Consider the following 13097-nt stretch of genomic DNA (forward strand, 5'->3'; position numbering starts at 1 on the left):
ATTACCTGCAGGGAGAAGTTTCCTTTTTTCCGTAATGTGTCTCTCCATGTCAAATATTCTGTGGGTCTGGCCAGCTGAACCTTAAATATTTAGGGGCATGCTATCCATTCATTTATTCATTTTGGAACCCTTTATCCTGTGCAGGGTCACAGATGGCTGGAGCCTATCCCAGCTGTCATTGGGCTAGAGGCAGGGTACACCCTGGACTGGTCGCCAGCGAATCACAGGGCTGACACAGAGACAGGCAACCATGCACTCACACATACTCAGGCTCAATCCCAAACTGCCCCCTACTCACTCTCCCTACACACTAGCCGTCCGTTTGCACATTCTCATGGAGGGTCCGCCACATTAAGGGCCGTCCCAAACCATGTAGTGTGGAGGTGAAGTGGACCGTTCAGCCCTTAAACAGCGAGCCTGCATCGATGCACACTTTCGACGACTTTGACAGGAAGTGCAACAGTGAAATGGAGGAGGAAACAACATAAAGATATAAGTGCCGCATGTATCAAATATGTTCCTGACATCTCTATCACAACGAACAGAAACTCAGAAGAAGCGTGGTTTAAGAAGATTAAACAAAACAAGCAAATCTTACTCTATGCTGACGTTCGATTTGATCATGTAGCCCTGGCACCTAAACATGAGCACAGTTGGCAGAATTAATTCATTTGGAAATGTCAGATGGTAATAGCAAAGATGTGGAAAGATGTGGAATCACTTAAATTTAGTAGAAGTATACTGTAGCTCCTGTCATTCCAATAGCTTCTGATTTTATGATTGTAAAGGAGAAAAAAAAACAGACACCTGGTGCCGCTCCAAACTGCGAATGATTCTCGTTTCACACACACAAGAGGCATGGGAGCAGGTATCTGCTCAATCCCAATGAAATCCATGTATGTCACTGTTATCTCTGTGTCAATCTAAGCGTCATTTTGGAAACATGCAGCTCCTATCAGTCTTGTACAGCGATCGAAGCGACTCGCAATCTGTGCCCTGGCATAACAGCCGGGAGCATCTTTCTGTTGCCATGGTGACAAGGTTTTCTGTTTTTTTGGTGAGGTGAAGAGGGCCTCCCCTTCCTGCCGGTCATTTTTATGCCCTTCCCTTCAATAAAGTGGCCTCCACAGCCAAGTGTGACTTCATTTGGAGTGACACTGGGTAGTGAAGGGGTAGTGTGTAGGGGGTGGTTTGGGATTGAGCAGATTTCAGAGTCTGAGAATCAGTTAAAGAGAGTTTATTGGGAAGAGGGGAATGAGGGGTGAAATCCAATGTCCGGGGGGGATCCAGAGAGTGTGGCAGAGGTTGGGCAGTCGTGCAAGGGCTCATGGAGGCACTGAGGAAAAAGAAAAACAAAAAGAATGAACACAGCAGGCAAATCCGAGTAGAAACAATTCTTTCCTACAGAAGCTCAAAAAACTCTGAGGAGAGTTGACCATATACCCCTTCAAAAACTGGAATACTCTGGCACTGGACAGTCTGAGAGAAGAGCTTAAAAGCAGGTGCTGATTGCATGAATGAGAAACAGGTGAGCAGGTGGAGGAGCTGGTGCAGAAGAGAACTGTCCAATCTCTGTGAAGAAAAAAATAAACTCCACACACTAAAAAAGATTTGAACAGGCAGCAATCACCACACTACAGCTAGAACACTCTACATTTAAACTTTTACAGAAGTGACATAAATTGGCTTACGATTCAAGCAAAAGCAATTTCATTACATACAGACAAACGCTATCACACCCCCAGTAAGCTGATATCCAAACCAAGAAAGACCAACTGAAGGAACACAACAGTGTCAGTACCAACAATTCATTATTGAAATATTGCTAAGCTTCACATGTGTGAAATTCACCAAATACAGTTCTTTAAAAATTAACATATTCATTATGTTAGGCATGCGTTCATGTGTCTTGATGAGCCGTAACAGCACATGGCTCATTAAATATTCATGAGGAAGAGGACAGTTACAGCTGGTAAGCACACTTAAACACTTGTGTAGGGAAATGTGTGGCTCCATTCTTACTTTTGTGAGAATGATACAGATCTGGTGGTTGTACCCCACTGTGATGTAGGTGAGTTGTGCTGTAAAATCCTTTATCTGAATAATAATAGGTGAAGTGATAGCCCTCTGATTACAGCACTCCTGTAGTTCTGCAGGGGGAGTTTTACACCAGTCTGCTGCTTTCACAGCCAGCAGGTGGTAGAGGCTGCTGCAATATTATTTCGCATTTTATCATTCTTAGCTTTGTTTCATTACTTCATGCAATTCTTATTTTACATGTTGTGCATTTTCAGCATCACTGCTTTTGTACATTTAATTTCACAGTTTTGCATTGCTGCATTTGCTGTCAGCACTTCAACGCATTTGCTGCAAGGAAATGCACCTTTCTAGTATTGTGCATCTTGGTGGTAGAGTTGTTGTCTCTCAATCAGATGTTTGATGCCAAAGTGTCATTGAGCAAGACAATGAACCCCAAATTACTCCCTTTGTTGATCAGTGTTGTGTGAAAGGGTACAAATGGGTCAGTTAAAGCTGATGGTTCTGTTTGAAATGTGGCACTATCTGTCTGACCAGAATACCTTAAAATTAATTATTCGACTCCATCATCTCTCACCTCTTTCCGAGCAGTTTGTTGATGGGGAAAATCAGGAGGCGTCCTGGTTCTCAGTTGAACACAGATTTATTAACAATAGGTCAAGAATATGCATTTACAGAGATCTCTGGTGCAGCCTCATTCCCTGTCTACATGTTGCAGAGACAGTTCATGAGACTGACCCTGACTCTATCTCAGCACCAATATATAGTGACTAACAGAGTTTCTCTAAGGAATGGTTAAGTACTCTTCTTATTGGCTCTCCAAGTGTTGTCTCCCTCTTATTGGCCATTGGCCATCCTCTGTCTCTGTCTGTGACTGGCATTCATCAAGTGGGTGATCAGCCCCCCTTCACTTATCTTCTTCCACACATCTTCCTATGTTCTCTCTTCATTTATCTTAATTGTTAACTGAAACATATTCCTACCCTCTACAACACTACATTACTAACTTGAAGTATTAGAGTTACACACACACACACACACACACACACACACACACACACACACACACACACACACACACACACACACACACACACAATTACACAATTATATATCCTTTCATTATCGGACATAAGCATTGACTTCACTAAGAGCGCGGTCACACTGGCCATCCAAAACCAATCGTGCCTAAGCACGATTGCCCCCCTGCAGCGCTGTTCCCCAGCTGGAGAGTACGGCCTGCGATCACACTACCTCAATATGAGCCAGACTTTGGAGGGTATCACACACACACACAGCCGCCTTTATCATCGTGAAGCATCTGTTTACATGAAGCGCGATCCCATCAGAGTCAGCACAATGAGACACAGAGAGCACTGCTGAACCTTTAGAAACTTTTGGACTTATATGAAGTCATTTTCACCCAACAAAGCTCAGTAACACCCCCGCTTTGTTTAAAATGATTGTCGAGAGATGCGCACGCGGTGATTATACGTCATGGATCGCATGTGCTGTCCACATGCTTGTGCTCGTGCATGAAGTAAGCCGTGCCGAAGCCCACCTCTTCGAAGTGTGCCGAAGCACGGAAGGTAATCGTGCTTGAGCAGGGCACAGCTGCGGTCACACTAGCCATTCCAAACGTGCTTTACTGCTGAAGCGTGCTTAGGCACGGCACGATTGGCCAGTGTGACCGTGTCCTTATGGTCACTCTCTACCCTGGGTGCTCCATAAAACCCCAGGAGCCCCCAGCACCCCTCTACTGTCTTGCAATGCATATGCAAAGCTTGTGTGTGTGTGTGTGTGAGAGAGTGTGTTTGTGTGCGTCTGTGTGTGTGTGTGTGTGTGTGTGTGTGTGTGTGTGTGTGTGTGTGTATGGGTGGGTGGAGTGGGGGGGGATCACATGGTCTGAGAAAAGTCCAGTCCCTCCAGACCCGTGGCCCTCTAATGCTACCACTCAGGGTTGATGCCAGCTGGTGGGTAAAACCATCTTCTTATGCTGTAATAGACTCTGATAGGCTGGTTCTGTTTCTCTGCTCAGTGTGTGCTGTCTGAAGAACCAGCTGATGAAAACTTCTGGCTCACCTTTGTTGTGGCTTTTTTTTAAAGCTTGGCGTGGAACGACCCTCACACTTTGAAGGGTACATTCCTCCTCCCTTGCAGGCCCTCCTGTTTTCATCTCTCTCCTCTCTCATGTATCTGCACCCCTCTCCCCCCTTTCATCACTTTTCTGTCCCTCTCTTTCACTCTTCAGTTCCTCTCTTATCCATTGTGGGTCTTTTACTCCTCTCAGTCATCTGTCTCCTCTGTGTCAGAGCATTCCAGAGCCGTCAGAGTCAACGGTGTTCCAGTCAGCAGCCCATGTCAGGTAATAAATTTGTCCCCCCTCTGGAACACAGTGTGTCACAGCTCTTTTATCACAGCTCTTTTATCACACACTTAGTGGGGTCAGGACAGAATGGAACGGCAATTGAGCTACAGAGAGCAGAGCTACAGAGAGCAAAGCTACAAAGAGCAGAGCTGTGTCCATAATTGCTTTTCATTCATTCATCTCCTAGACATCTAGACGTCTACTCACTGGTTATCCAAACACTAGCTGCCAGCTGCCAGCTTGTTTTTTAGCAAGCTAAGGGTAGCTGTGTCCATGATTGCTTTTCTAACATTCATCAAGCCGGGCTCCAATCTAGACACCTACTCGCCGGCTAACCATATGCTAGCTTTTAGCTGCCAGCTATTTTTTCGGTGAGCTAAGGCTAGTTGTTACACAGCCTTGGAAGATCAACTGGAGTACCTTAATACCCCCAGGACAACGACTATCAGCAGCGGCCTTGTTACTGGGGCCCCCGCCGGTGCTACATTTGGCCGCAGGCCCAACAAGGGTAGCAGATGGAGTTCCGAAGACCCCACACTCATGGCTCCACTCACCACCCCATCAGGCCCATCAGGCCTCTCCACACTGCAGTTCACACCGGGAGACCTTGGGCTGCCTCTCCCCCATCCATTCTGCCGCCAGTTGTGGCCTCCTCCCCACAGTCCTCCACCCCTCCATCCCGGCCTGAAAGCTGTCGGTCATCTCCCCAACCGCTTTTTCCTCTGACCGCTCTCATAGTGGGTGACTCCATTGTCAGACGAGTACGCTTTTTCAATGGCGTCACACACTGTGTTCCCTGGAGCCACTGTTCCTGACATCCTCTCCCAGCTCCCAGCCCTGTTGAAGTCTGTCCCGTCTTCTGTCCACACGATCATAGTTCACATTGGAATAAACGACAAAGCACTAAACCACTCGGAGTTGACGAAGATGGATTTTAAAAGACTTTTTAATGCTTTAAAAAGCTGCATGGCTTGCATGGCTGCGAGTGTGGGGGTGGGTCCACTAATGAAGCCGCGCAAGCCGCGCAGCTTCATTAGCGGACCCACCCCCACACTCGGTCGCGATTCATAGCGCTTCAGCAGAATTCTCAGTCTTCACACCTGGCTCCGATCTACCTGCACTTCCCACCAAATAGCCTTTATTGACAACTTTAATCTGTCCTGGAACCGGCACACACTCTACAGTTTATCATTCTATACTGGGTACCTGCATTTTCATTGCCAATATGCAACACGCCGTTCACCCATTTACACCTGCGTGACTGTTAACGTTCCCCCCACACGCCCCTCCCCCGCCCCTGTCTTCTACTCCGCTATCACCACCACCACAACCAAGCGCTGCTCCTTGCGAGAGCTCCCCCTTACGACCTCTCATGCCATTACACCTAATGTCATTTTTTTCTCACCCCATTCCCGCCATCACTACAAAGGAAAAGATCAAAAGACCTTTCCAGGAAGGAAAATGGGCCAAACGTGGAGTGGACTTTAGTGTACTTCGGCCTCTGCAGTCCACCACCCCACCCAACCTCAAAATAGAACTGTTTAACACCCAATCTCTCCCCAAAAAATCCTGTCTCATACATGACCACATCTTAGAAAAGAACATTGATGTAATGTGTCCGACTGAAACCTGCCATCAGCCAGAAACCTACTCTGTTTTAGATGAAGCCCGTTCTCCTGGTTACGGGAGCCCGAAGCACTGGTCGTGGTGGTGGCCTAGCTGTTATACACCGCAGTGACCTGAAATTGACCCCCTGTCTCTGCCACCTTTGAATGCCTTGCCTTCAAATACAACCCCCCCCCCCCCCGTGACTGCTCTTCTAATTTACTGGCCACCCAAACCAAATCCAGCATTCATCTCTGAAATAAATGAACTTCTCACCTCTCTCCGTGCCACATGTGCAAATATCATTATACTTGGAGATCTGTATATTCATGTGGACACCCCCTCCCGCCACCCTGCAGCTGAATTCTTTAAATTACTGGACTGTCTTAAATCTCAAACAACATGTTGATGTCCCCACACACAACAGAGATCACACGCTTGACCTTGTGATTACCAATTTTGCTCCCATCACAAATCTGTTGGCATTGGAGTGTCAGATAACTGAATAATCTCACTGGAGTTGAAATTGTCCTAAAACACCAAGCCAAAATGCCAAATTCACTTCAGAAACCTAAAAAACATCAACCCAGACACCATGACTTCTGACCTCCTGTAAATCCCCCCTGCAAATTTCACGTCTGTTACTGAAGCAGTTGACTTCTACAATAACAACCTGAGCAGTATCCTGGACCTCCATGCCCCCATCAAAACACAAACAGTCACCTTCTCACGCTCCGCCCCCTGGTTCACTTCAGAGCTTTGGACCATGAAAGCATGTACTTGAGTGGCACGCTGCACATTCTGGACCCACTGTTCATAGAGAGGCCTATGGACAACATCAAAAAGCCTATTCAAAGTCACTCAAACTAGCACGGTCACAATTCTTCTCCAATATCATCAATGAAAATCCTGGAAACTCAAAGCAGCTTTTCTCCACCATAAACCATCTCCTCAAGCCACAGTATCTCCCAAACATCAACACCACAAAAGAGCAGTGCAACAGCTTCATTTTTTTCTTCAGAACGGAAACTGATACCATCCGCTCTTTGCTCTCCAGCTCCCCTCTTATGTCTTCTCCTACTGCTTACCTACAGATTAGGATTCCAAGCCACTTTCCTGCTTTCCAGATACCTCTGAACAAGAGGTTGAGGACATCATTCCCAGGATGAAACCTTCCACTCGTGCCTTGGACCCTCTTCCAGCAGAACTGGTCAAATCTAATATCCTTGCTCCAAGCCCCTTGATAACCCTTTGCAGCTTTTGACACGGTTGACCATAACATCCTCCTTCAGCGCCTCCACCACACCCTCAGACTCTCTGACTCTGCCCTGGGCTGGTTCCAATCATACCTGTCTGGAAGACAAGAGTATTTCTCTCTGGGGGATGCAAAATCTGGGACACACACTGTCACCTGTGGTGTCCCTCGAGGGTCGATTCTTGGCCCCACCTTCTTCATCCTCTACACCCTTCCACTTGGAAGTATCATCAGCCGGCAGGGAGTATCATTCCACTGCTACCCTGATGATACACAGCTCTACATAAAGACAGACCCTTTCCCATCTGCAGCCCCCCCCCCCCCAATTCTCATCATCTTCATCATTATCATTATCATCATCATCATCAGCTCTGAGCACCTGCTGTGAGGAAATAAAGGCATGGATGACAAACAACTTCCTGCATTTAAACAGCTCAAAAACTGAAGCTATTTTAGTTGGCACACCGCACCAGGTCCAGTCATCCTGCATAACCGACATCAATTTCTCTGGTCAGCACATTCCTCTGTCATCAACAGTCACCAACCTGGGGGTAAGGTTCTACAGTCACCTTACCTTTGACACTCACATAAAACCTGTCCACACGACCTCCTTTCACTTCCTTAGAGACATCGCAAAACTCTGTCCTTTACTCAGTCTTTCAGACTGAAAAACTCCACCAAGCCTTTGTCTACTGAGGGCTTTACTACTGCAAAGCACTTTTCATGGGGACTCCTAGCAAGGGCCTAGAAAAACTCCAATATATCCAAAACAGCGCAGCTAGGATCCTGATAAGAGTGCGGAAGTATGAACACATAACACCTATCCTTCAGTCCCTCCACTGGCTTCCAGTCTCATTTAGGATTTAATACAAGATCGCCCTTCTAACTCACCATTGCATTCATGGAAATGCCCCACACCCCCATACCTAAAAGAACTCCTCAAACCACAAACCTCATCACGCCTGAGCTCGGGTAACAACTACCTCCTTCTGCCCCTCAGGACTAAACTGTGTATGATGGGTGATCGGGCCTTTAGCTCAGCCGCTCCTTGCTTGTGGAATGCCCTTTCTGAGCACCTGAGGGCTCCACAAGCAACAGACTCTTTTAAGAAGGGCCTGAAAAACTTTCTTTTAAAGAGCTTTCCTTGAAGGCATTAACCTGTTTGTAGTCTCGTTTTGTTTTTAACCTTGCTTTACTGTGGCACTTTGAGATCATTTGATGAAAAGTGCTTTACAAATAAAATTCATGATTATTAATATTAATATTATTATTGGTTTATGCAGGTCCAGGTCAGCATGGAGAGACCACCATGCAGACACTTCATTAGCCCGTAATGTGAACTGGCACACAGCAGCCTACAGTCCCATCAGTGGGGCCAGGTCACAGAGAAAGGCCCCTGCACAAGTTCTCTCATTTGAGAGAAATAAACCTCTGGGTAAGATTCAAACAATCATAAGAGGCTTGTGTATTTCCTGTATCTTCTTCACAGATCTATAGAACCAAAGCTTGATGTTCAGACTGAGCATGTGCAGATCATCAGACCTCTACATTTTCATCTGTTGTAGAAAACTCTGAACCTGTCTGTGAACTGTTAAAACACTCTGCTCTGCAAATAACACCAGGTCTTCACTAGGTCCCCACAAAATGTCCAAGAGGTGATCACCAGGCCCCCTCAAGATCTGACAGAACACCATCAGACTGCTTTCAGATTGCAGTCAGACCACTGCCAGACCGTCAGACCACCATCAGATGGCCATCACCCCACGTCAGACTGCCATTAGAACACCATCAGACCACCTTTAAAATGGTCTCTAACCTGTTAGACCACCATCAGGTGGGTGCCCGATCTGTCAAATTGACAACAGACCGCTGGCAGTCCCAGCGGTGGGCCATATATGCATCCTGTGCGACAGTGATGAAAAAGCTTTAAGTCCCAGCGTGGGCCGTTGAAGAAACTCCACGAGTTTCCAGTGTATGTTAGTGGAGGACTGTCTCACGTAAATCCCTTATGGTCGTTTGGTTTTAATCCCTGGGTGCAGGTTTTGAAATTGACATAAGCCAAGAAACCAAAATTTGTCTCTAAATTGTGAAAGAAAGACATTTTTTTAAAAAAAGAAAAAAAGTATAATAGGGCACAGCAAGTGGCTGAAGTGAAGTGGTTTTTGAAAAAGCCTCTTAAGTAGGAGTTCTAGATGATCCTCAGAGGACAGAAAAGTTAACAACAGGCTGATATAGGATACCCCTATAAGATAAAATGGGCGTATGAGTGAAGACAAGAGATAAAACAAATAAACTTTGTGATTACTCATTCAGTGTCTGTATACTTGAAGTATACAATGGAGTTAGGTGCTCTGAACAAAGGTGTCATACAACCCACCTGGCTGAATTGGGAGTTACCTGAAGGTAGAGTGTAATTGATAAGATCCAATCATATTTTGTATGGGAAGATCAGTGTGAGTGAATATTTGTGTGTGAATGATAAGCCCATTGAAAGTACAAGCACACCTATCCCTGTGAGTCAGAAAAGAAAAACAGAGTAAATTAATGGGAACAAATTTGGGAAACTAATAACGCTACCTGATCCTCTCACAGGCCCTGCTAGAATAATGACGCAGAAATGGGGGCAAGATGTTGTTACAGCTGTTCCACTCTGGCACCATGTCACCAAGGGGGTGTTTCCATTAATAGGACATCATCAACATTAAGTACTGATTGTTTGAAGAGATGTAGAGTTATTTTAGAACAAGAGGAGAAGCAAGTAGGGAAGGAAAAGATTGACTAGCATGCGTTCCAAAAATGGGAAAGGGAAGCAGAAATAAGGGAAGCAAAGTCAGTTGCAGGATTGATGGTAAAACAAGAAATGAAACAAGAGAGTATGTGTGTAAACAGGAAGAAACAGAAACGTAGGGCAAGTGATGTGGATCTGCCCCCTGCATATGTTAGAGGCAAAAGGAGACCAGATTTACAACCAGCTGCCCTGTCGTCCAGGAGAACGGACCCAGTGATTTGTTACCGTTGTGACAAATATGGGCACATGGCACGTAATTGTCCAACTCTGGATCAAAGCGGAGGAGAGAAAATCAACAACTGGCCACATGCACCGCCTCGGGGACTGTCTGTGCATGCACCAGGACTGCCGGTGGCACAACCATAGGAGCATGCAGGGGCAGGTCAGAGCAAGCGACACACAGATGAGATCACAAATTTAGAGATACATAAAACAGATAAACCAGTTTTTACATATCAACAGTGTGTGCAACTAACATTAGATTCCAGGGCACCCCTTAGGCTGACTCTTAAAGTATAAGGTGTTAATGTGACATTCCTTGTAGACTCAGGAGCAGAGGTCTCAGTAATCCAATGCAAAGTTCTTCCTAATGCTCCTAAGACAATTAAATTCCTAAAAACAGTGAGGGCATCGGGCATCACCAAATCTGAACCAATATCAGAATTATTAACTGTATGTTTTGGCAATTACAGAGGTGAACATCCATTTTTGCCCTCAGAAGTGTGCCCTGTAAACTTGCTAGGCAGAGACCTCATGTGTACTCTGAACATTACCACGCATTGTAACTCTATGGGCATCAAGATTACATGTTTCACTGCTGGGTTGTAATCCTGTGGGTTTATGTGAGAATGATAATTATTATTCATGGGATATTGTGAACCCTTGTGACACAGACAAACTGCTGTCGTTGATACCACAAATTTCAGAGGTTCCTAGATGTTTGCAATGTGTCACATGTCTCACCAGGTGCAAGAAGTCATTCATTTGAAGAACAAAAGGATGTGGGGGAAGTAGATGAGGATATACAGATAGATAAAGTATTTGTGGGATTAGAGTTTTCAGAAGACTCTGTCTGTTTGTCTGAATCTTAGATGAAGCTGTTTTCAACTCCTGGCTCTGTACCACATATTCCATTAACAAAACAGTGTGATAGTTCTTGGGTAGCCAGAGGAACCTGGGTTAAAAAGGCCTTAGAAGCATTAGGTTGGCAGGACAGATCAGATGGTAGTTCTTATTCTCATTCTTTGCAAGCTGCATGCTACTCAGTAGAGATTAAGATAAAAGTTGTTCGCACTACACACACTGACACACATGAAATCACACTTATGTCACTGAGTGCTTAAGAGGAGGAATTGCTTTCAACAGTACCTAACAATTTATGGGCAAAGAGTAAGTTTGATTTTGGTAACATAAACGGTGGATCTCCTGTTGTAGTCCAGCCTAAATCAGCAGAAAAAAGGGTGTAAGGAATGATCCTCTGATCATGACTCGAATGACCTCCCAGTACTCCCAAAGTCTATTTTTCCTTCTTTAGCAAAATTAGCACATGGTCCTGACCATGTTGGAAAAGGGCAAATGATGGACATTGTAAATAAATTCTGGTATGCACCAGGATTTTCAACTTTTACTGAATTTTTTTGTAAAAAGTGTGTTATTTGTGCAACTAACAATGTTGGCAGAGGGGTACCCATGCCTCTGTCAGCTCATCCTAAACCTGAAACTCCTTTTAAACATTTAATGATGGATTTTATTGAGTTAACTCCCTGCCGAGGGTACAAGTATTGCATTGTCATTATTGACATGTTTTCAAAATGGATTGAGTGTTTCCCATGTAAACACTCCACAGCTATCTCAGTCGCAAAGGCGTTATGGTTGGGGCCTTCCATCCAAACTAATGAGTGATAATGGGTCACATTTTGTTAACAGTGTAATTCAAAGCCTTTCAGAAAGTCTCCAGATTAACTTGAAAACACATTGTGCCTACCATCCAGCTAGTGGAGATGGCGTTGAAAAAGCTAATCAAACCCTGAAAACCAAACTAACAAAGTTGATGGCAGAGACAAATTCCTCATGGATGCCAATTGCATTGATGCTTATGAGGGGCCGTCCACATAAATCAACAGGACTCTCTCCATATGAGATACTCACTGGTCGCCCTTTGCGCATGATTAACACCACTTTTCCACAAAATAGGCTAACCCTGACAGGAATGGATGATGACATGGTCAGGTATTGTTGTGCTCTTAACTATGCTCTGAAGCTCATCTTTCCAAAGGTGCAAGCAGCCCTTCCAGAGCAGTGCAACTCTACAACATCGAGCCAGATGACTGGGTGGTGGTGAAAGATCTGAGGAGAAAACATTGGCGCCAACCCCAGTGGACAGGACCATACCAGGTGTTGCTGACAACTCCTACAGCCATCCGCGTCGCTGAGAGGGACACCTGGATCCATGTCTCCCAGTGCAAGCCGTTTCCTGGGGATGGGACTACGTAAAGAGAGACCGCCTAACCGGGGACAGAGCATGGAGGGCCTCTGCTGGAAGATGGTGATCGGAGTCATCATGGCTGAGGTGTATGTTATAGCCATCATCAGCCGGAATAATGCTGGTGGCCTGGAAGAGTTAGACTCCACAAGTCCTCATATATCCATTTACAGCACACATTCTACTGATCCATTTGCATTCACCCAACAAACTGACGTCATGTATACTGATTCTTCTCCACCCTGTCCATCACATATGAACGGATACAAACTTGTGAATAATAAGCTGACAGACTCCTTAAGTGCAAAGGGTAGCACGAAAGGAACTTGGGAGACTGATGAATCATCAACAAAGACTTATAACACCGGGAATGTCAAGACTGCCTCGATGGAAAAAGTAATTAGGGAAAAGAGACAATTGTTTGAACAAACGGATTGGAGACTTTGGGAGTTTGGTGCTGGTACTCTAATTGATGAAACAAAAGAAGGAGTTGTATAATTATTCTTGCTTTTATGTGTGCTTTCTTTCTTTTGGATTCTTTTTTCTGTTTACTGATACCTTA

This window comes from Halichoeres trimaculatus, unplaced genomic scaffold, assembly GCF_033239565.1.
Source record: "Halichoeres trimaculatus isolate MK-OKI-2021-1 unplaced genomic scaffold, fHalTri1.1 fHalTri1_scaffold_25, whole genome shotgun sequence".
Taxonomy (NCBI): domain Eukaryota; kingdom Metazoa; phylum Chordata; class Actinopteri; order Labriformes; family Labridae; genus Halichoeres; species Halichoeres trimaculatus.